This window comes from Nomia melanderi, chromosome 6, assembly GCF_051020985.1.
Source record: "Nomia melanderi isolate GNS246 chromosome 6, iyNomMela1, whole genome shotgun sequence".
NCBI lineage: Eukaryota > Metazoa > Arthropoda > Insecta > Hymenoptera > Halictidae > Nomia > Nomia melanderi.
Genome location: NC_135004.1, coordinates 13,575,148 through 13,600,412, shown reverse-complemented (window position 1 = coordinate 13,600,412; position 25,265 = coordinate 13,575,148). Strand labels below are relative to the sequence as shown.

The following is a 25,265-nucleotide window of genomic DNA, read 5'->3' as shown; positions in this document are numbered from 1 at the left end:
GAACTGCAATATCTCGTCTATAAATTCCCTCTGTAAATAATGTTTATTGCGTGTTTGCTATATTTTATATTTCCACTGTTCACTTTTAAAATTCCGCCTTCGTAACCGTCGACGCTGAATATTTCATAGCGGAATTTCATCTCTCGGTTTCTGGCGCACCGGTGTAATTCAAAGCGTAATCAATTACGCGGCTTTCGTTTCTTAGACGCTACTTTAATCGAAAGAGTCAGATCGCTTGAAAAACATGCATAAGAAGTAACGAAGCGAACTGTCGAGCGCTAATCCGCGGAACGGCGTTCCTCGGCCGCAAGGACGTTCCAGTCACGCGAGAGAGGCGATGAAAAATTATCGCGTGCAATGAAAGCGTTCGCGGTAGTATCGCTCGTTCCCAGAGCGGAACGGGTTGCAGCGTAGGTCGGCGGGCACGTGCACGCGCGACGCCACGCGTTCTCGCCTTTTTTTTCTCTGTGATATACAACAACGATTTATTAACAAAGTATACGTACGGTCGGACAATTACGATTCGGCCTATTAGAGTCTAACAGCCGTGTATTGTTGGTATTTATTGGTTTTGTGAGTTTCGCGAAAGCTGCCGCTGTATACTTGATTTCCCCTTTCGGTTTCTGAACCTATATAATAAAATTAGAAACACACCTGTGCCACGAAATTGCTGTCACGCGATGCTAATATTCTTTTTCTTTTGAACAAACTTTTAATCTTCAATTGAGTTGCCCTTGAACTGTTCTCGTAATTTCGATGTAACACTAGTAAGTTAATTACTTCAACCCCTCGCCCTGCGATCTCATTTCTAAAGTATAGAAATTGTTAACGAGAAAGATGTTACATTCAAACTCGGAAGAGTTTGTCATATCAGAAATGTTAGCCACGTGACACGATATTATAAGGAAAGAGGTTAAGTAAATTGGGACAAGTTGTGTAAGATTCTTACGTAGAGTTCAGCATGTCTGTTGAATAAATTGACGAAAATTCGAACGACCTTCGAACTAGGTTGACAGAAGAAACATGAACAGGCAGCATCAACAGAGGATTCTGGTTCGAAAGGTGAATATTCCTCGAGAGAATTACACGCGTACGGCTGGTGCAATTATATCCCTTCAGTGAAAACAATCGAACGTTTCTTACGACCACATGTCGGCTTTGCAAAAACAGACGTCCCACAATTGAAACCCAGCTCCGACCGGCGGACGAAAAATATTATTTCTCATAATCCGAACAATGCGACGCGGTGGTCGCCATGTAAGGGGCGAAGGGTGGGAATCGATAGTAATTGTCAGGAGCGGCGCGTTTCTCCCACGCGGGGCAGTATCAATTAATTCAATTACGCGATCGTTCATGCGCCATTAAGCCTGTCATTTCTTGAGTATCGGCCGCATTGCCCCTGGTGACGAGACCGCGGCGGCGGCGGCGGCGGCCCGTTAATTACGCTAATAAGTCCCCGGTATCTCTAGCGTCGGTCGCGGGACGGTTTCGCCTTAAATCTCGCCGATTCCCCGAGCATTGCCTTAAAAAGCTTCGTGGCCGCCCTCTTCCTCGCCGCTCCCTGTCTCTCTTTCTTTTCCCCGAATGCAAATTTGCCGCAGGAACGAGCGGACCAGTTCCCTTCTACCTATGCCGCCAATTAAAACGCTCCTTTTCAAGCCGGAGCAACCAGAATATCTCCGGGATTCGGCGTGCGCACAGAAAACCGCCGAGAAACCACGGGAGAAAGCGAGACCGAGCTTCGTTCCGCGAATCAAACGGAACAAAAAGGAAAAGAATGTTGATAAAAAGGCTGAAAAAAGCCGCGGAGAGGCGGGAAAGGGGGACAGGCATCGACAGAATGTTGCCTTTTTAACTCGGGAGAGAGAACGCGCCCGGTAAACGTTGCCGAACGAGCCGTTTGATGGAAATTAGAGAGGCCTCGCCGAATAAATACCTTATTTAGCGCCGCGAATCCTTTCACCAACCACCGTGCGCTTCCACCCTCTTGAGAAATGCTTGGACAAAGAATTCGCGTGCGCGGGGAACGTTGAACGCGAAGATACTCACCCCCGTGGCGTCCGCGCGAGAACTTTTCGCGAGCTGCTAGAAAGGGGTTGCGTTTTTTAAACTTTAGAGGATTGAACACACTTTTAATGTTTTTTTTCGGGAATCTTCAAACTTCGCGTACTGTGTAAAAACGAATTTGATTGTTTGAAGGTTTCTCAACTTCTGAATGATTGTTCTTTTTGTGAATGGAGTTTTATCTAATTTCAGGTATCTTTCGCGAAGGAAATCACTTTGATCGTATCGGTCATTTTTATTCTGATCGTATCGATCGGAATTTCACAGTTAACGGTTAATAATAACGTAAAACAAGGAACTCGAGATCCGTCATTTCGACGGGTTTGGTTGTTCCAGCGTTAATAGCGAATCCAGCACGCCTTTTCGCGTGGGCCGCGTGCGCGGCAATGTTTGCTCGCGCGCCGGGATTTCGCTGCCGCCAGCAGGGTGGCCGATGAAAGGACCTTCCTCCTCTTCTTCGCTCGCGTAAGCACCTTTTACCAACCCCTGCCGCCCTCGAGCGAGTTTATCGAACTTGCACATCGCCGATCGCGCCGTTTTTACGCCGCGGGAAGAGTTCCGGAAACTTTCCGCCAGGGAAAGTTGACCTCCACCCTGGGAATTAATTGTTCGGGGGGTGAGTTTCGCAGGTATCGCGCCTGGGAAAAAGGAGCCGGGTAATTGTTAAACTGTTCGAGGATCTTGGCTCCTCTTTTTGCAGTCAGATTCGCGGAAAAAGTTTCGGCTGCCGGAAATTCTTTGTTTGGGATGTTGAGCAGGAGCGCCTGGCAATATTTCGTTTCCTGTTGTTTATTGAATCTTTCACTGGAAACGTTCTGTTTCCTTTAATTCAATGCATGTTTTACTACTTTTTCATTTGAAGAACAATTGGGAAAGATAGAAGAGAAACGGTTAAAGAGATCGAATTATTGTGAATGACATTAAATCATGTTTAAAGATTGACATCGTTTAAGATTTACATTTTACGACGTGGCAAGCCACGCTTTCCCCGACGACAGGTTCGTTTAAGCCGCAGCGAGGGGGAACAAAAAGCTGTGCGAGTTCTAAGGGTTTGCCATAAAGGGGAACTTCAATCTCTAAATCCATAGTAATTTCAGTTGGAAAGAAAATCGTTCAAACTCCGTAACGACGTTTGAATTCGTAAAATTCTCGGGAGATGGAACCGTCATCTCTCAATCCTCCGTCCGATGCAAACGAGTCCTTTACATTCTAATACAGTGACAACAGATTGTCGAAGTTATGACATTTCGAATACGAATAAGTTTCCGTGGCGAATTGAATAATTCTCCGATTTGACCGTCCGGCATCTAACAAAAACCGCGATTGGTTCCCGTTCGAGATCAATCTCGCAATAAAATCCACATAAACGTCAGCCGCGTAAACTAATTAATTTTTCACGGAGTCCAATTTCGTAAACAATCCACGCCGAGGGATAATTTTCCGCGTGCACGGTCAGCCGGAATTCTTTATTTCCAGGCCGCGTTCGAAAGCTCCATAAATAATTCCCGCGGAATAATTCCGAGGCGCGCGTGGGCGCGCTAAACGAAAGCAGAGGCCACGCTCCCGTTCACGAGGAAACAAGGAACGCCGTTGTAATTGATTCGCTTGATAGATGTGACATCGACGAGCGCAGCCTGCTCGCGTAACCGGTCGACGCTTATCGCTCCTCTAAAAATAATTATGTACAGATATCCTATTGACATACGAATATTAGAAGTCTAACATTTTACGAGGCAAACATGCGCAAGATCTTGACAACTACTTAAGATCATTACCAAAGATTATAACGAAAATTACCTAACAACTATCTACAAATAACAACATTGGACTGACAGAAATGAATAATCTATATTAACTTTTAACGGTCCTTTAAGGGTTGAAGATTCGTAAAATGGCGAATGTTTAAACTGTAAGTTCCAGAACTTTTCTTTTTCAATGATTTTATAAAACAACGATGAACTGAGTATAAGGATATTTTTCCAATTTGCCCAATAACGACAGGCATATTAGTTCAGAATAATTCTATCATTTTCGTTTATCTGTAATACTCAAATCATTTGCAACGATTTTTCAGATGTATTTATTTCGAACGAGGCAGCACCGAGAGAAATTTAATTAACGGTATATAAAAGATTATGTTTCACCGGGAAGCAACAAAATAAGCTATTAAAATATCTGAAAGCATTATTCGAACCATTACGGCGAACAGAAACTCATGAACATCGATCATTTTTTCAAGTTAATTATATTCTACGGGGTATTACAATTATTTAATGACCGTTCCCGTTTCTGCGCGGCGCGCGCCCGCGGATTCGCGATGAAACGCGATCTCCTTCTCTCTCTCTCTCGCTCGAAACAGTACACTCGGCCGCGGACCGCAGATTGCAGCGGCAAATCGCGCTATATTAAAAAAAAACATCGCTGCTGAAACGGCCGACACGCTGCAGTTCGGTTTAAAAATATCCGCCGGCGGAGCCGTGTCGCAATTTCCGACGTAACGGCGTCAATTATTTTAGTAGGCTCGTTAGCTTGCGATATTATCCTTGAGAGCCTGTTCCCGATGAAAATGTTGCGTCGGAGAAGCGAATTCGAGCGATGCGTCGAACGAACGATGAGACTTTTCCGCGAGTTCTCGTCTCCGTTCGCGCTATTCAAGGGAAACTGAATGTTGCGTTTGTTTCGACGACGGGGCTGGGTTGCGAACAGGCTCCGACGTTTTGAGATTTAACTTAGTAGCTCAACTGTTCGCTGGTTAAAACGAAGAAAAAAGTGTACTTTATAAGTATTCACTTGTTACAGTAGTCTAGAAACAAATATTTGTTTGGAAGGAAAATTCGTTGGTTAACCGCGCACTGAAAAGGTCGAAATTTTCGCGTCAACCCTATATATTCGTTTCATCGAATTGATTGTGCATGAATGAATTGGCTTATTCTAACGAGAGTGTCCCATTCATTCAATCGAGTCGAATATGCGGGAGACTGATGGATATATTGAAAATGTCGCGAATGGAACGTGAATGGTTTTGATAGATGAATGTGTAGATAACATTCATATGTCAATTGTGCTTTTCAAACGCTGTCATATATTAGACCATCCCATAAGTGATATCTTTTTCTCATAATAACTTTCGGTATAAAAAATTAACGCTTAAAATGAAATTCAATAATCACTTCGCTTAACCCTTAGCACTCTAGGTTGTTTTGTAATCCATCAGCAATTGCAACTAATTTTTATAGTATTCACAGCGAAAATGAGAAATGCTATAACATTTCTTCGATCTTTCATTTTCCTTCACAGTACAAAATTTGGATCAAAATCGAATAATTTTAGGGTAGTTCCTTTAAGATTCATTAAAATATTTAATATTATTGCGCGTGAAAGTTCAATGTCATTGTAATTTCATAAATTACAAGCTACATTCGTCTTAATGCAATCATTCAAGCTATTGAATACATTGCTAATTTACATTTACATATTTATTCGTTTTATGCTACATACATCTTTTTATAGTCACGAGAAAAGATCGATTTATAGAGGGTTACGATCGTTTATCTCCAGTAGTCTAAATACAGAGATTTATTCTGCCTGTTCACGATCAGTCAACCCTTTCTAGCATTTCTATAAAAGACCATTTGTGAAGCACTTTGTAAAGTATTTGCATTTCATTCGAGTTGCAACTCGACGTGCATACAGGAGCTTGCTTGGGATTCATTCTGGTGAAGAGAACGGTAGGACGGACATTCTTTCTTGAATGTCTTACATCTCGCATGCCGTGGCAAAGGGACCCAAAGATTTGCTCGGCCGGGACAGGGGGTCCTTTGCCTGGCAGGCACGCACGTGCGTGGGCGCGTGCCCGTGCACCTTTTAAGGTTCTCTAGAAGCCCGATCCGATCCATTCAAGCCGCACGATTCGAAAATCTAAGGCTGCTTCACGGGGCTCCGCTCGCTTACGCAACATCCTGGAGATTTCTTGGAAATGTGAAATAAAAATACCAGCGGACTGGATATTCCACGTGAAATCGTAGCTTGAGAACATTGAGTAATATTTGTATCAGAAGGCAATGCGGTTAAGTCGAGTTTTTGATATTTCCTAATTTTAATAGGATAAATAATATTCTTTGTAGCTATGTAAGGATTTACTGGTTGCTTCGTTTTTTCTAGGTCAGAGAGCACTTCTTTGTATGGCTTCGGAACATGTATGAGAATTTCAGAACATGGATTTTCTCAATTTTTCTTTTCTGGGCTCAACTCATTTCATTTGTAAATGTGAAAGTAGATGTACGAAGGATTTGAAAATGTTCTGTTGTAAGGACTGTAGGAAAACCTAATTCATGTTTCGTAGATGAATAATACACTAATAGGTTTCAGTGGAGTATCCAGGATTCAAATGAATATTAAAGTTCTTTCTAATAACCCTTTGCACTCGAGAGGTGACTCTAAGTCACCACTCAACATTGAACTTTGTATAATTCCTCAGTACGTGAAATATTGGAATAAAATAGCTTTGTTCCTCAATATACTTGCGATTTCCCTTCGAGTTAATTTCAAAGAATATCGTCTTCGCCTCGTCAAAAAATATTAAATATTTCTAGTGAGAAACTTCCGAGTGTAAAGGGTTAATAATTTCAATACTTCAAAAACTATAATAATTCATCGTACATTCTTTCACTTCCAATTTCACATAAATCTTACGAACCTATATAATCACACTAGCACGATCCTCTAAACAACCTAACCAAAACCTTTTCTAACACGGTGATACCTATTCAAAACTTATTAAAAAATTGCATCGACCCTCTACACCCACACGTTTCTCGAAGATCGACAAATCCGTTTTTCCCTTGTCTCGTAACACAAATACTTACCGCGATCCCCAATTACTCGGACTCGACGTTCCAGCAGTGATTCCCCGCAAATGAACGGGAACTGGATCGCGAGCAATTGCTCTCATTGTCGCGGAAGGCCCGCGCGATTCCGCGTTTGCCCCTTCCGCAGCGGTATTCTCGTCCGTATGGCAGGTATATAAGCGCATACGTCTCGTAACGGGCAACGTGGTCGAATATCCCGGTCGCGTATAAATGCGGGAACACGTGTGCCACGTCGCGTGCCTGCCTTTTGTCTTCCTTCGTCCCAGCGACGATACTTCCCGCCCTCTTCCCGCCGGGACATTAATCGCAACGTTGAACGCGGTATACAACACACGGCTGCAAGACGTCAGCTGTACGCGATCGCTCCGAAACTTGTCCCATCGGTGAACAACATCTCGAGCGATCTGGCATTTCTTCGTTTTTCCGCGCGGGCAGGCTGCGGAAATTGCGCGGCGTCATCTTTCGTTGAAGAACTTTGGCGCGGGTCGCCGTGTAAATTCCTCCTGATCCATGGGAACGGTTTACCTCGTAATATTATAGTTGAAATAACTGTGCAGCGGGAAATAGGGCTGGTAATTATTACTTTGAGGATTGTAGATGCAAGAGATGTTATTTAGTATTAGTGAAGTTGAGGATATGGAAGTTCATGGAATAATAGTAGAATTTGAACTCTGCGTAGTTGTTTCGTGATTTTTGGGTTCTCGTCTTGGCAATGTATACTGCAATGTTGTAGTAAAAATAATTACAGCGAGAAATGATACTGGTAATTATTATTTTGAGAATTGTAGATGTCGGAGATGTTATTTATAATTAGTGAGGTTGAAGGTATGGAGCAAAGTTAATGAAATAGTGTTCGAAAATTGAGTTCTTTAGCATTCATTTCGAAGATTAGGTTTATTGGTGATCAATCATTTTTATGTAGAAATTGATAATTATTTGTATTTTTAAGAACTCTTTACGATCGAATTAGCGCGACAAGACGCGGCAAGGCGACAACATGCGACGCCACTCGAAGCTATTTCGTGCAAAAGTGAACGGACCAATTACGACGGGTTCGACTTTCAATTACTCGAGACCCGAAATCGCCATCGTTCGCTATTCGATGAATTCCCACGATCCGCGAGCTGATTTCTGCCCCGAGGATTCCGCCTTTTCTTTTTCCCCGTTTTTTACATGCCGATAACGATCGCTTGTTATTTCTAACCGCTATCTGCGTTCCCGCGGATTGCGGAACGCGAGGAATCATGTGCAATAAAGCGCGCTCGAATATGGATCCCCGAGGAATACGCGGCGCGCCGGAAAAACGGACGGAGTTTCCCGCCGGCCCATTTGTACAGTTTCGGGGATCGATAATTTATAATTGCGATCCGGCCGCGGGGAAATTTAATATCGGGCTTTTTCGCAACGATGGGAACAGATGGCGATTCAATGTCCCGGCTTGAAGTTTTTAATTGAAGGGCGGGATTTTTGAAAACTATTCCATTAATTAATTTCCGCGACATTGCTCCCTCTCGCGGGGCTACCCTCGACGCAGCCGTGCAAGTTATTCAATTAAAACAACGGTTTTATTTCGATTTTATTCAAATTTCACTCATACTTCATCCCCCGATCATTCAAATTCCTCTTGTATACAGAACTCAATTCCAGATATTTAATTATAAACGAACGCCTATTTATCATACGCCCACTCTGCATGCTGAAAATCATTCCGCATCGTATCGATAAACAGTTTCAACTGAAACATCTGTGGCACAGTTAACATCCTACGGACAGGATAAGAACAATCGCCCGACATTTTGTCAAGACACCACGGAACAAGGGACAATCCTTTGGAATGCAATAGCCGGCAGAACGATTCCTAGTATTCTTCAGACGGTTCCCCCGGCCCGTCGTAAATAAACTGCAGAAATAATACCTGCACATGAAATCGAGCTGGCTAGGCTACCGAAACAAGTGTCGGATTCGCCTAACAAATCGTTTTACGATGTTCGTAAAAGACGGTGTCGTATCTCGCGCGGCTCGCTAAAAACCGTGAGATCGAAGAATGGGATAGCAGGGAAGGCAAGCTGCTTACCGCGAATATCGGTATTATTTATGGCTATTACCGGGCAACGGGAAAGCGATACTTTCATCGGGGAACGCTCGGCGGGCGCCGGTTGCAATTCTCCTCCTAGAAATCGTGCGGGGCATTTGTACCTGCCCTGGAAATAAAACCTGCCGAGATTTCTTAGGAAGGACAGAGAATTACGTGCCCTGGCTCTGGCCCACGCCGGGTCCACCCATAATCTGCAGGTACCACGCGAACGAGGGTACGTCCGAGCGGAGCAACCGTGGGAGCACTGGTCCAGAGTCGCGGTTATGGGCAGAGGAAAATTCAAATGAACGCCAGAATTTCGATGGTGAACTGGGGAATTATGATAGAGTGTAATCTCTGGACTGTGGGCTTCTATACATTTTTGTAGATATTCGGGAATATTGTAAAAGGCTTTTTTTAGAACTGGTCTTTGTGAAATATGGGATTTCATTGAATTCATTTGGTATAGTTAAAGATCCTCTCTTTCATTTGATGCGAAAGCTTTGTTTGAAATAATGAATGTTTAATCATCAATGTAACTGCTATTGTTGTATATGACATTTTGATAGTTCTGTGGGAGTTTAGGAACACTGGAGAGATTCGATGGATTCGGGGATGATTTCGATTTAGTAAATTGAAGCTCGTTGAAATGAAATTGTTGGTTATGCATGATGATAGTATACTTGATTGTGACTTTTTTGTTTTATGTTATTTTAAGTGTAGTTAATAAGTCGTCTATCGATCGGTAGATCGTGGACGCTTGTGATCTTCGTTTTCTTATTTTTGAAAGATTCAGGAGGAAAGTGATTGAATTAAAGTTCCCTTTGTGAAAAATTCTGTCCCTGGATGTTCCCGATTTCTGGAGGTGTCGCGTGATCCAGGACGAGAAAGAATTACTTGTTACGCTTTACAAGTCCCCGGGGAAATTCTCGCTCGCAGCGAGACCTCTTCCAGTCCCTCTTCTTGAAACGCTTCTACCTGGTACAGACTGATTTCCAAAGTTGCAGATTAAATACGGCAACGTTTGCAGAGGCAGCGAGCCAGTGAACAGTGTTACCCGTGTCGGATCAAAGTTCCTCCCGGGAAACAATTTTAATTTAGCAAATTAGGGAGAATTCGTGCAGCTTTGTAACTGCGTCTGTGATCTGTACAGGACGAGTCAAAGGGTTGGTCGAGGACGGGACGGCTCATTGGATTGTAAAGTAAATAATTTCGAATTTAATATTCATTTGTATTACGAGTTTCAAGAAACAACGATGTAACTTAGAATTGATAACGAGTAATGTTTTATTAATACTCTAACGACAGGATCATTATTGTGTGAATTCTCACGTTTATCATTGGACATAATAGTTAGCTAACACTTCATTATAATGAATATAAAAATAATCTATAATTTGGAACCTCTTTTTGCACTTCCTTATTCCAGTAGTTTCATATATGTACACTGTAAAAAGAGAAATGTCCTATCTCAACTATAAAACTGCATTTGCATCCTTCAACACTAATGCTTCATTCATACATTGGAAATTAGAGGTTTAATAGTAGACAATTACGTATTCAAGTAATCGCGTCAACCAAACTCGACGTAAATATTAACTGAATTGTATTTATAAGATTCTCTTAATTTAATTAAAGAAAACTCTGTTAATTGAATTGACAAAATTTTAATGAATCGCTGGTAAACGCGGCGTTAGAGTGAAATGAAGTCGTAAGAGGGTAGAGATTTTCATGGCATTCAACTCTTTTCCATTTTAATCAACCTGGAGACGCGACCTGCAGTTGACTCACCGTGTATAGAAGCCGGGGACTCGTTTACGCGGAACGGTGCCGTAGAAGCGCGAATAGTCGCGCGTCTCACGGGCTGATCCAGTTACACAATGATCGGGGCGAGCGTCTCTCGCGAGGGCAGCCGTGAAAGTAGCTCGTTAAACGGCCGAATCACGTACGAGCCACGGCGATTTTTATCATCGAATCCACACTTCCATTCAGACGGACTCGTCCCGGCGCACGATCCGTTGTCTATACGACGAAAATAGATAAACCGACTTTCTTGTTGACACCGGTCTACCACGCGCACGTGTTCAAAGACAGTTATCAGAATCGGATAAAAGGTTTCTGGGCAAATAAAGGATCACTCGTGTTGAACATGTGCTGTTTATCGCGTGATGGAAATGTTGGGAGGAATTTGACTTTTAGAACGATATGCATGAATATATAATAATTTATATCCTTAATAGAATTCGTTAATGAAAGCGAGCAGTCTTTATTTCAACGAAATTTTTTCATTTCGAAATGCTTTTTATTTGGCGCTAAATTATTATCTAGGTTATATATTAGTATCTATCTCGTACTATTGTTCCAACTTATCTAACATTGTTGTTACTATCTAGCACTATTTTTACTACGTGTCTAGAACAACTGTTACTATTTAACTATTCTTACTATCTAGAAACAAACTTTCTCTTAATTTTCAGTTCTCCAATATAAAAAGCCTAATTCTGTTTCCTCTTCACTATCTAATATTTCGTAAACTAGCTCAGAACAACTATCTACTATTCTTATTATCCACTTAAAAACAAACTTTGTCTTAATTTTCCAATATCAAAAATCTAATTCCGTTTCTGCTTCGCCATCCAATATCTTGTAAACGAGCGCCTAGATCGCTTTAATTCGTTAAAGCGCGCGCGAACGAATTACGGAGACTGGAAGCCGCGATTTTTGTCGTCGAACCTCTTCCACTCGATGCACGATGACGTCGCGGTGCAGTGTCGAATGATTCCAGTACTCGCAACATGTAGTAGACGTACCGACCCAGGACGCGTCCCGAGCCACGCAGCAGGAAGCCGTTTCTCATCCTTCGAGCGGAGAGAAAACTGACTCGGTTCTGCCAGTTCCCGTTTATAGACGGTCGTTGGCTTCATTAGCTCCGCGTTGCATATGTTAAATCCTAATTAGCCTCGTTCGTCGTGGCCCGTCAGCGATTAAGATCTCTCTCTTTCGCTTTCTCCCTCCCTTCAGCTGGAGTATCTAGTTCGAAAGTCTGCGAACACGAGCGGAACACGGAACACTGATCGCGTCTCGTAGATAGTGGCTCGGTTTAACCCTTCCGAGGTAATCTTTTAACCCTTCAGCTATCTACGGGAACTGTACTCACGCATTCAGATTCAAGAACTTTCGTTGAACTTTGAAAATTTCGTTTTGGAAGATGTATTGTATCTTATTACATATAATTCTCATTTTAAGTCAGCTTTAGGAAGGAGAATAACTATAATTCGCAAGGTAACTGATAAAACGTGAAAATTGTATCGACATGTAATTAATAATTCTTCCTTTTCATCTCTGCTGGAATTGGTAATAAAAAACGAAGTCTTTCGTACCAGTCGACGCGTTAACCGCGCATACTGCAATTAATCCGGTATCAAACGCTAACTACAAAATATCAGAGAATATTATTACAGACTAAACTATGTTTAACACGGAAACGGTTACTGCTCATGCAAGCCAGCCCTCCATCAATCGCACAAGGATCACTTGGATCCTCCCTTCGACACAGTTTCACGAGAAGAGTTCCAATAAAACCACTTCGCGAACCCAACCTTAAAACGTCGCTTTAATCACAGAAAAGCACATTAAACCGTTCTCGAAACGTCCGAGCCTCGATACGCGGTGCTCTCATCTCGAACCTATTAATAACGTTTGAACGCATTCCCCTCGGTTATCTCCTTCTTAGAATATTACTCTCGAGCCTCCTCGACGCATACCAGCCGCGGGGCAGTTCGTATCTCGATTTTACCTCGTTTCGCGCGATCCCCGCCGTTTTTCCACGGGCGGGCCGCGTTTTTCAGCGCGCCGTTTCCGTTTCAGAAGCCATTCACGCGCGCAGAAGTCGATTCGGGCACGGGGATCGCCGCGCGATACGTTTTCCGTGCTCGTCCCCGATGCATCGCCGATACTCGACGGGCTTTCCGGTCTCTAATTAGTGTAACGAGCCAACATACCAGGTTAAAACGGCGGCCAACCGCGCGGACAAGAATCTATCTACGCGCCTGCTGCAACGCTCGCGCCCCGGAATGATACCTGTTACCGGCGGCATTAAGCCGCCGCCGATCTTGAGGAATTAATTTAATCGGCGATGTTACCTGCCAGCCTGCTCGTTGACATTTCTCTGCGCGACGCTGATGAGAATCGTTCGCGGAAAATCTTGTAGTTGAGCGAGGACTTGGCGATCCTTTTTGGATTCGCTATATTCTTCGTCTTTTTTGGGTGACTGGGCTCTGTAAAGTGTAACGCGTCGCGTCACAGTTGGGTACTCGAGCGACCGAAATTGAAGAGAGGTTTATATCGACTCTTTACAAGAAAATATGAGAATGTAATGTAATAATATACAATACGCAAGTATATGGCATATGAAAATTAATTTATTAATATATATAATCATATAAAAAATTATATAAAAGGAATTGAGGATTTTGATTTGCCGCGCTGCGTTATGAACTGATCTATAGAACAGTTAGACGATAAAAGTCTTTCTTCAGATTTGCTACTATATTTTCAGCGAAACTATCGCGGTTTATTGCGTTCATCACTATATTAATTACCGTCAATCACCGCCAATTACCGTCAAAGAAATACTTCTACAAGAGACAAAAATTAATCGTAAAACGCAAAATTAGTTACCAATGCTCATCGCGGATAACTGAATCCCCTCGATCCCACCGGCAGCTCAACCACGCACTCGGAAACGCGGAATAAAGTTCCTGCGTCGTTGCCTTGGTATCTTCGAGAAATATTTGATCAAGAATTATCGGTTCTCTACGCGGACACGGGATCGTGGCTGGGATCGCAGCCGCTTCGCAAGCAGCACGGTGCTTCCCGCGTCTCCCTTCCGCCGCGAAAACAATTTTATCGAGCCGCACGTTCATAGATCGTCCGTGAAAACAAAGAGGGACGGTCCGGTTTTTTGCACGGGCGTTTATGGGAACGCGGTGCTGCGCGATCGACGTTCGATCCTTCGATCCGCGTGGAAGATAATGGCGCTTCCGCCTACGCGCCGATAGAGGAAGAGAGGAACGCGCGCCGGCGACTGATTATTTGTTGTGGACGGGAGGCTGCTCTCGCCGGGTCTAATATTTTACGAGCCTGGTCCCGCGGGTCGCCGGGAAAGAGAAGAGGGCGCACAGTAGAATCGAAAAATAGGTGACATTTTGTTACAGCTCTTCAGCCACGGAAAGTATCGGAAATGAAATTTGTACTAAAATTCGTGGAAAAATTACCATTCTATAACGACAATCGTTCTAATATACTTTCGGTTTTTTTAGGTAAGTTTTTAATCACTTGCTTAAAGAATATCATACAATATTCTCAAAATAGTTTGTATAGTTTACAAAGTATGTGTAACTTAGTATTGAATCAGTGTTTTCCTGCAACTTTGAATGATGATTTTTGATTTAGGACGAGTCGGGAAATGACTCTTTCGTAAAGAAAACTGCTGAATATATTCGAATTTGTTTGATCCTAGGATCTTGGGAAAAGTTATTCCTTGACAAATGTAAAGAATTTTGAGTTTTCATCAGTTTATTGAACTTTATTGTTTTAATAGGTAACAAACAGTATTACAGGTGTATAGTACAGGTGTAATTCTAATCAGAGAAGTATGCCGTAAAAATATTGGATACAATGGTCATGGTATGATGTAAGAGTGAAGCAATTTTTTTGTAAGAAGTGGTCTAACAGGTTTATATACATTTAAGAACCACGATGCATTCAGTGGATATCGATTTTGGGAAGTTGACTTTCGGCGAAATGTCACCTAGTTTGCCTATCCGGCGCACTGTGCGCCGGCGGATGTTGAAGAAAGGCCTAGATGAAAAGGGAGCCGCGACCAAAGAGAGGCGAAGCGGAGCCTCGAGACCCGCGGGACTCTAGGATGTTCGAGGTTATGTCACGGTTCACGTCGTGACTCACGATGTATTATTAGTCACCGTTCGTTCTCGTGACTTCCAGGACGAGCAGAACCGCTTCCAACTGACGGCGCCTTCGCCAGGACCTCCTCGTTCCCGCGCAGATACGAGATCTTTTCGGCGGAGTATTTGCTCGACAGCTTGTCGACGATGTCAAGTCGACTTTTATTTGCTCTTTTTCTTGGAGGAACTGTTGGAAAAGACAGAACGTACAGTTTTAAATTCCTCGGTTCACTGCTATTCGAATGGTAAAATATCGTAGAGAGTAACTGAACAATTTCATACGTTTGTCTAGATAATGAAATGAAAGTCAGTGGGAATCTCGGGCAATGCATCTCTGAGATTTCTGTAAATTTCAAATTTGCTTATCTGAATTGTATCCAGCGTTAACCTGTGATTTATCGATTAATCAGAAATGTATTTTAACAGATGAGCGAAAAATCTGTTGTTTCCGAATGAAGCTTCTTCAAATAAATCGGTGTTAAAATTTGATGCCAACACAATTACCATAATACGAGCGCCACGAGAATGTAGAGCGTTTCGTATATCGTTTCATAACACAAATGGTATTAGAATGAGTAGGCAATGATTCGGTATGGTAGCTCTTAAGTTTTACTATAATTTAGCTACCGTAACTGAACATTTTCATACATCGATGTTCTTATAATTATTTTCAAGTAATTCGAACGCTTCGGTCACCAGTGACCACCGTCAACGTATTAACAGCAGATTAATCGTTGCATTAATGTAGGTACGTAATAAATGCAGGTAGAATTTTACACAAATTGAACGTCTTCCTTGGCAGCAACGAAAGCGATCGAGAACGCAAATTATTTTCCATGGAAGGGTCGCGCGACAGCGGGATGAGACATTGTAGAAGGAAGCGTGCAATTTGCCGTTGCGCCGGTAAGGGAATAGAAAGGGGCGATTGTGGCCGGGTAGAATGCGAATTGGAAGTATGAAAGGATAATTGAACCAGTCGTGATCACCGCCATTCACGATGAAGACATTAATCCTTTAACGCGCATCCCCGTGACATATAACGGCGCGCCCGTTTGCCGGGGAACGGTGTTAAACTCGAAGCATCGAATTCAATCGTAGATTACCTTCCGATGATAATAATAATCGGTCTTTACTGCCCGCGCGATCATTAAATCCCTGCCGAAAAGGAAGAACGGCAGCAACATTTGCAGGTATTAAGTGTAGAACGACGGGAATAATGGCGGCGCGATCCCTTAATGTCTCAAATTATGGCGTCCTCGTCTCGTATTACCATCGTTACCGCGGATAATTCGAGACTGTTTAAATAACGCGAGTCTCCAGTGTAAAACGGTTCTCGCGGCGATAAACGCTCGCGGCGATCCATTTAATTAAATTCGATCGAACGAAAATCTAAACGTATTTCACCTGCAACACCGTTTCAATGGAAACGGTACTTCAGCGTATTTTCTGGATTGTATAAAGAGTTTATTAAAACTGGCCCCTCTGTTCGCCGCGTGCGCGCGCGGAGAGCTGTTCCCGCAAGAATCGATTGTGCTTTTTTACAAAGTGGTATTATTACAAGGTGGACATTATTTATGATTCGATTGTGGATTTATTCACGGCCCGCTCTCGCTGAATTTATTTGCTTTTAACCCACTCAAGATAGTAACACGGCGAATAAGCTCTCGCTTCGGTTTACTGAAAAATGAATTACAACCGCTCGCTCGTTATAAAGTTCGCGATTTCAAATTAATTTCAGGTAAACACTGCGTTACAGGCCAACATCCAACAATGGATAACGTAAACTGAACTTTCTGCGAGCGAACGGTAAACTTTTTGCGACCGAAGTAATTTGCCTGCTGAAACGAGCCCTCTATCAATCCATCATCACGCAGCCGAATAATACAACCGACCGATAACGTCTCATCGGAAAATATCGTCTCGGCGTGGGAGACATTACGCGCAATTTATGAGCCAGCAATGATCGTTCCGAGCTCGTTAACGAATGTTTTTCTCTCGGCGCTGCGTCGCGCGATATCGCGCGCCCAATAAGGACGCGCTCGGGACTGCGAAACGATTTCCATCGGTGCATCCATCGGACGTGCCGCGCTCTCGACCGCTCGCTCGCTCGCTCGCTCGCTCGCGCGCGCGTAGAATCGCGACAGGAAATCTAATCCATTCGTCCCACTTCGCAAATGGTTCGTGGCCTTTGCTCTTATTTAATAAACGGGTCGTGAACGTCGGTGCCCGGCGGGGACTCGGCCCGGCAAAGTGACTGCGATTAGGCCAATTGAAGCGCCGTTAACCGTCGTGTCTCGCTCGCGAATCCGTCATGCAATCTGCCATAATTGACTCGTTCGTAAATTTTCCGACTCTCTTTCTTCCTACCCCGGTTTTCCCTTCTTTCACCCTTTCCTCGCGGGGATTCGGAACGTCCCGAAAATAACGGTTCCGAACTGTTACGCATCGACACCGATCGGAACAGTTGTGGATAACTATGAACGAGCTATGTAGTCGTTAGACACTTCCATGCGTTTTTGTGTATCCGGGGATAGAAGGTTATCAATAACGTATCAAATTTTATCGAGTTTATCGAGTGTGGCGAACTGTTTTCTCTCAGTATTTCAGCGAAATCGATGGTTTATTGAAAATAACTGGACTACGGATTTTCACGTGTTTATGAGAAACTCGCGAATGCAAAATTGCAGGTAATCCACAGAACGCGAGAAAATATGCGAAATATTCAGAGTGTTATGCTTTTTGTAGCGTGTATTAGGGGGATCGTTTTTCATTGGAGTTCTTTCGTTGTGATCGTATCTTTGAAAATTTTGTATTTTCTCGTTGCACGAAGATTCGCTGTCTAGCCGCGACTGTTTCGAAAACCGAAAGCGACGTCATAATCGTTCGCGACCCTCGCTGTTCTTTGTTCCCGTCGACCGAAATCCGTGAAAAATGGCGGACGCCGGCAGAAACGGGCGTCGGGGAACGAAAGAAAGCGTGGAAATCGTCGAGCCAATTTGTTAAGAATTCCCCAGCTGCCCGGGAACAATAGAAACAAAGTGCTCGCCGAGGAGTGCTCTATCGTGAAACGCGAGGAGGTGAAAGAGTTACGAGCCCTCGCGGCGGGCGCAACGAGGATTCTAACTGGGCTTTCAAAGTGGCCCGGAATTTTAATCGTTATTAAGCTGGGGATGATTACGCGAATTCGCGTTCACGCGGGTCGGATTTCGAAGTGGCGCAGAATGAAGAATTCGCTGCCGCTGAACGTGTTTCCCAGAATTACCTCGCTTTTTGTCCACTTATTGATAAGCGGTATGAAAATTCTCGCTACGACGCGTACGTTTTGTGAAGTAGTTCGCGAGAACGTTTTATTCGAATCGAGTGAAAGCTTCGTTTCTATTGTTCACGTGTTTTCATTATAGTAATTGCTTTAAATTGTAAGGGAATATTTTATATTTGTCTTCATTGTTTCCTGGTATGTTTGAAAATGTTACAAATGTAAGGAAGTGTGTTCAATTATCATTTTAAAGTCAGATTAGGATTAGCTTAACCGGTTTCGTTACTCAATTATTCTTCATTATGGAAATTGACGTTTTTGCACCTAACTGTTACCTTGAAACACTCGATGTTATATAAGGGGTCAACGAATAATATTCGATGCTACACGAAATGGGTCAGATGATATCACAATATTGTCGTTTCCACGCGCATCCAGTTATCGCTAATTACACGCCATAATTTCTTCTTATGATCCTCGTACCATCGATTATATGCGTATATCGATGTATGTACATTTACGTTATGCCGATTATTTTTTAGTGATTCATTACGGAACAAATCGTCCGACTTTGTTATAGTTTTTATATTGCCGGTGTTGGAACGTTGCTCCCGGAGCGGTGAAAGCGCCATTAGGTGCTAATATTCTTTTAAGAAGGGGAGCAAATTAAACTGAAATTTTAGGAGATCATTTCGCTGTTACAGCTCTTTCTATTACACTTTATTCCGTATTAACCCGTATTCTCTCGCTAGACCGCTTCCAGAAAAAATGGCTTCCAGCGTTAAAAAATGTAGCGGCATCGAGCGAAATCGATTTCACGCGAGAATGAAGGCTTTAGGTAATACGATTGCGAATGACTTTTCGCCTTAGAAGTAATGGTCTCTTTAAAGAATTGAATTTTTCATTGCAGTCGACGTTAGGAACTGCTGGAAACGTTCGCACGGTTCACACAGGTGACGTTCTCGATGCGAAAGGCGTGAAGTTCGGGTTATATTTCTGAAACTGCACTATTCAATTCCTGTCCATTGAATTTATAATACACTGCCAACTATCAAACTTTCAGATACTTTCCCGTTAAGCACGATAAACAGCGAAACTTTTAAGCTGTAGTTTCGCGAACTATATTGCTATATTTGAATCGGTAACTGCGTAGCTTATAAACGTCGAAATTTAGAGGAATATTCGCACGGTTAGACTGTAGACCTTTTTTCAGAAAGGTTTGCCATTTGTTTTACAATCTCTCGCGAAATCAACTACATCGTTTTAATACTTACGAAATAAACATTTTGGAATGGTTCATTTTCACGCTTCTAGTAACTCCTATATTAAGGCATCAATTAATAATGCCGCGTGGGACAAACTTCACTCAGTGATCTAGAAAATCAATCACCAATGCACCCAAGAAAGCAGAATATCGGCTCTTTCCATATCTAGGATGAACCATTCGAAGACAATCGATGCAAACATCCTACGCGAAAAGGGTTGCAAAAGGTAAAATCATTGACCCTTCTAGTACCTCCAATATAAAAAGATTAATCAATAACAAAACTCCACGTGCAACAAGCTTCACTCAGTGATCCAGAAAATCCATCACAAATACACCCAAGAAAGCAGAATATCGGCTGGTCGCGTGTGTAGGATGAACCATTCCTCCAAGACGTTCGATGCGAATATCCTGCGCGGAGAGGGTGAGCGGACCGGCAGGGGGTTGTAGCTGATAAGATGGTCTGGCGTGCCTTAATAGAATCGCCCCGTCCCGACCGGTGTTCGGCTGACGGCACTAGGTATTAGCTATGTAAGTGGATTGCACCCCAGAGACAGCTCGCGCCGCCCCCGCCCGCCCCCCTGAAATTTGCCACCCCTCGCCGAGCATAGGTGGCCAAGAAGCTCCGGTGTAACGTGGTTATCTAGCCGCGCGCCCTTGGGCCTGACCGGTCGAATCGCACCCGGGTGTCCGCTGTATTGTTAGACGGTGAACCTTGGTCGGTCGGGTCCCCGTGTACGGGCAATTTTCAAAATTGACTTAGTTTGCGCGGCCACGGGATTGACGCGATCTTGTCGCGCGTCGGCATCCGGGAGACCGAGCCTCGTTAGCGACCATGCCTGCGGGATTCCGGGATCGATGGCCGGACTTTGGAGCTCGCTGCGCTTTGGGGATAGACGTGCCTGGTGTCTGAGCACGCAAATTGGAGTTGTTGCCGGTAGATCGTTGCCAAGGGGATTTTGAAGGTTTTTTTCGGGGGAAGTTGGACTCTCACCTGGGACTACTAGCGCGTTATTGTTTGACTATGAGCATCCTTGTGTTCTGGGGATACAGGTATGATACGTAAGTTTGCAGATGGCAGTCGAGCTATCGGTAGATTGTTCGAGAGTGATTGTATCGTTTGTTGGATTGAACCAGTTGGGATATTATCTGTTTGTAATTAAGTACCTACTTTGAGGATAGAGGATGCAGTGATTAAATAGCAGATGGATTGTCGAGGGTAGTTCCGAAACTTCTTCTGAAGCCTATCGGTTCGTATAATGAAGTTTATTTTTCTCTCTAATTATTTGTTCTCATTTCTGTTATTGCCTGCTTAGAAATGGCAAAACGATCGCGTTATGTGGAATCTCTTCATGTGAAAAATTATGGAATCAAAAGTACCTGTTTACAATCCCATAGCGCAGAACGAGAAATCTCGGAGACCATTGCTGCAGCCTAAATCCAATCTACTTCTAAAATCTTGCCAGTGCCCATAACACATTCGCGAAGCGATATCAAAATCCCCAAGGATCTATGCGATACGCTAGAACTCACAGTTGTTCGGCTTTGTTCCCGTGCTCGCGGAACGAGTCTCATCGTTGATTCATAAGTAGACCATCTAAAACAACTAGCACTAAGGCACCTATACGTATCCTGTGCAATATGCATCACGCGCATTATGCAGCTGCACCGTTCGAAACATATAAAACGTTTGCGTCGCGCGAAATGGAAAATGCATTTTCTTAATAGTCTCCTATGCAGGTCTCACGTCTTCAACTTTCCGCCGTAAAAGTATGCATTTGCGTGAACATCCGCGGCGCATTCATAAGGAATAACCTTCCCCCGGGTCTTAAAAGATATACAACGCGCCTTATACTCGGCGGGTTCGGCGTATCGATTGAGAAAAGTCTCGAGGAGACGGGCTGGTCGATATTCCACGGTCGTTCGTTTCCAAGGCAAAGAAAGCCATCGCATCGGTTAAAAGCGTTCGGAAATAGCGCGGCGCACGGCAACCGGAAAAATTGGAAGTGGTCCACGAAAGTTTCGGGACCGCTCGAAACGAGCTGCCGACCACGCGAAACATGTACAAATTTTTAAGAATCGCGCTACGCCCTTTGCACCGCGACCTTTTCGCATTGTGACGGTTGCGCCGGTGAAACGAGCTGGCCGTTCAATGGAAACTTGCGCAGCCGTGGAGGGTTACTCGTAGAAATTCTTAGTTTAACGGAGATTCCGGTAAGCTGGCGCATCGAAAGTTCGGTCTTTAAATTTCATCCTTTGCGGTTGGATTTATGTTCGGAGTTCCTTTGCGAGGTTCGGCTGAATACTTTGTAATTTCCTCGAATACCATTGCAACCGTGTGTTTTTATGTTTAAGGTATCCTAGAAGTTTCGAAGATTGCGCTTGCATGCGGTGTGTACATTGTAGATTGCGTTCGATGTGAACGCGGATTGGAAGAATAAGGAAGTAGGTTTAATTAACTGATTAGTATGGAGAGAGTATGGTGATAGAAGTGATGGAATAACTGGAGGATGACAGAATTGTACGTAGGTTTGAGGTATGAAGGTTACGAAGGATGGAAAATAAAAATGGGAAAGGAACGAATTGAGTTGGAATTGTTTCGCGTGCTTTCTTCGATTCTTCGCGCAATTTTTTATTCAGAACAGATACGATACCAATTAAAATGGTCTCGGTTCTTAACCGTTGCCAACAAATGCCTGCACGAGGAGGTGTTCCGCCTGCATAATAATAGATAAACGAGGACTGCACGTATGGAAGATTCACGCTGCATTGTGATAAGGAAGCGAGACATTAATATTAATAAAATAGGGAATGGAACGCTAGGTCACGATGCGCCATCATTCCATCATCGTTTGATCACTCGTATGTATATCTTGAAGTGCATTATCCATGGACTTCGAATATAAATATCTTTGGAATCACTGGATTCAGAACAGAATCACACAAAATTCAAACAAGATCGAAGCTTATTCGATATTTTAATACTTATTAAATAATTAACATTAATATTCCATCATTCTGAGACCACTCGTCCAATCATAACTTATTTCAATCACCAATCCGGTGAAACATTGAATAAAATTCAAACAAAATCAAAGCTTATTCGATATTCTAATAATGATTAAAAGCTAATATTAATATTAGTAAAAGACCAAAAGCTTAAATCATCGTTCCACCGTTCCATCATTCTTATATCACTCGTCGAATCTATTCCATAAATTATTTCGACCCCCAACACGATGAAAGATTAAATAAAATCCAAACGAAACGGAGGCTTCTCCGGCGCGGTATTTCAATCGAAAATGTTATGCTTCCGGAGCACAGATGGTTAAAATTGTCGAGTACACGGAAAACTTGCGTGGATAATCCAGCGATCAAGGGACATCAGAATTATTCACGACTACTGCTCCGTGCTCGGTGGAACGTGCATTGTTCGCATCCGGGTCGGTCGTGTTCCGTAGGAAACGAGTAACGCCGGGAGGACGAGAAATACACATGCGTGCGCGGCGCAGCTTAAAGAGACGAGGGATTGTTCGTGCGAGCGATGGAATGTTATCGTTTGAAGGAGCGTACACCATCGAGACGCCAATAGTTGTCGCGGGAGGAGCCGCGAGGAACACGTTTCAATTTGATTAATGGAACCGCCAGGAGTGGCCGCTCGACGCGCACTCACTATCTCGCCCCGAGCGTTAATTACGGTTACTAAAAATAATTAGACACCCTCGTGTTCGATGAACGAGGAAATCAGTGTACAATCAACGACAATGTCTCGCGTCGGCGGGAATTAATTATCTTCTTATTAATTACGTCCTTCGGGGTTCGAGTGTGGAGGTCATTGATAAGTTTAATGATCGTTGTGGAAGCGGCATCGGCCGATGAAATTTTCTGTCTCCTTTTTGATCGAACGTTTGTTGTTTATTCGGGGTTCGATGGAATGAAGATTGAATGACGGTATCAATGAAATGAAATCGAGACCGGAAATATGTTGAGGTAGATATATGTATATAGGTGTAATTAGTATGTAAATACGCTCTGTAGCATAATGCAGTGGGAAATGTAAATTTAAGTTTCTACCACTTTCTAGAATATTCGGATTTTGATTGATAGAATTGTGTTGCTTAGATACAAATAATGTGTCATTAATTAGGATGGATTGTATGCGGTGAATAACTCAAGTGTAGGAAAAGATGGAAACCACATTATCAGAGTAACGAGTGAGCGGATAAACAGTTAATTACGCGTGGTTCATTATACGATCTATAAACGCAGTGAATGTAGGTCTCGTCATGGTTTCAATGGGGATAATGTTTGAAATATTAATTGTTATTGTCTCATTCTGTTTATCTGCTGAAGCGGTCTACCGTGCGATTGCTTTCGATGCGTTTCTGTAAAATGAAATTCTCGTTTTCTCTCTAATTCTAATTTCCCTTGAAGCTCAATTCGAATAACACGAATTTCTGTTGTCCACTGAATTTCATCTATTTGTACTACTCGCGATTATTCAGAATACAATTCGAACAATTCAGAAAATTATAGTTTCTGTTTCCAGTGTCGAGGAAATTATCTCGTGAACATCCGTGTAATCGTTCGCGGACCAATCACAAGTTTTAACGAGTTCACGCGGAATGGCATTTCTTCGCTCACCATGAAACGCGTGGCTTTCGCTCGACCGGGCCAATATTGATCAGCTCATCTTCAGTTATTTCGGACCGCGCGTGTAACTGTGTCCCGTCGATGGTTTGTACGGGCTCGAAGTCACTCGACCAATTTTGGGAAAGTTAACCCTTTGCTACAACTGTATCCAGTACATGCAAATTTTGCCTTAACCCTTTGCTACAACTGTATCCAGTACATGCAAATTTTGTCTTAACCCTTTGTCCTATGATATATATCACAACCGTGATCGATACAACTGCTTTGTCGTTAATAATTTATCGGAAAAAGAGAAAAGTTTTAGGCATACTCTGTCTCTACATATATTTACTCTAGAGTATAATAAATAATATCATAATTATGTAATGTTTATACATGATAAATTCTGTTAAAAATCTTCACCGCGTGTCCAACACGATATTATAAGACAGAGTTAAGGAAAATAAATCTAAGAAATGTTGACCTTTTAATTTTCACCAAGGATATAAAAATAATTGAAGTTACTGGGAGATCAGAGAATCGACTAGACTTATCGTATAGATCAAAATGACTCATTCTTAACTTTTCTGTTTGCAATTATTGAAAAGATAAATGCTTTGGAAAATTACTAAAAATATTGATCTAGTACATCAAACTGAATTGTAGATCGATTGAAGTATTAATAGGTACACTCTTCGAGTTTCTGTAGAGAAATTTCAAAAAGTCAATTTGACTGCTCCGTAGTTTTAGTGTTAATTACCGACCAGTGATGCGGGATAGCCGCCTTCTAATTAACGACGTCGCCGGCGCGGTCTTCTTCGGTATATATGGGACCGGTGCCGCGGCAGAGTTTCATTTCCTTTTCTTTCCCCGCGATTTACGAAAGAAACGACACCGTTAACCGTGTTTCGCTACGTCCACCGACGCAGTTGTACCGGGTGTCACGTAATAGATTGCGTCTGGGCAGGTGGGTTCATATTTTAACCTAATTTCCGACTTCTTTCGATTCCTCTGTTCCTTTCGGATACTGCTTTCTCCGTTGCAAATGTCTCCATACTTTCTCGACAATATAGACGTCTTAATACTTTTGCAGTGATTCTTTAATTCTAGGAAATATAATTAAATGATAGTTCAACAACGA

The 25,265-nt window shown here is 42.9% G+C and overlaps 1 protein-coding gene across 1 annotated transcript in view; it reads left to right on the top strand.

Moving 5' to 3' along the window:
- LOC116428022 (CD151 antigen) overlaps window positions 1-25,265 on the top strand; it is a 171,007-nt gene that overhangs the window by 13,044 nt on the left and 132,698 nt on the right. The window lies entirely within an intron of this gene.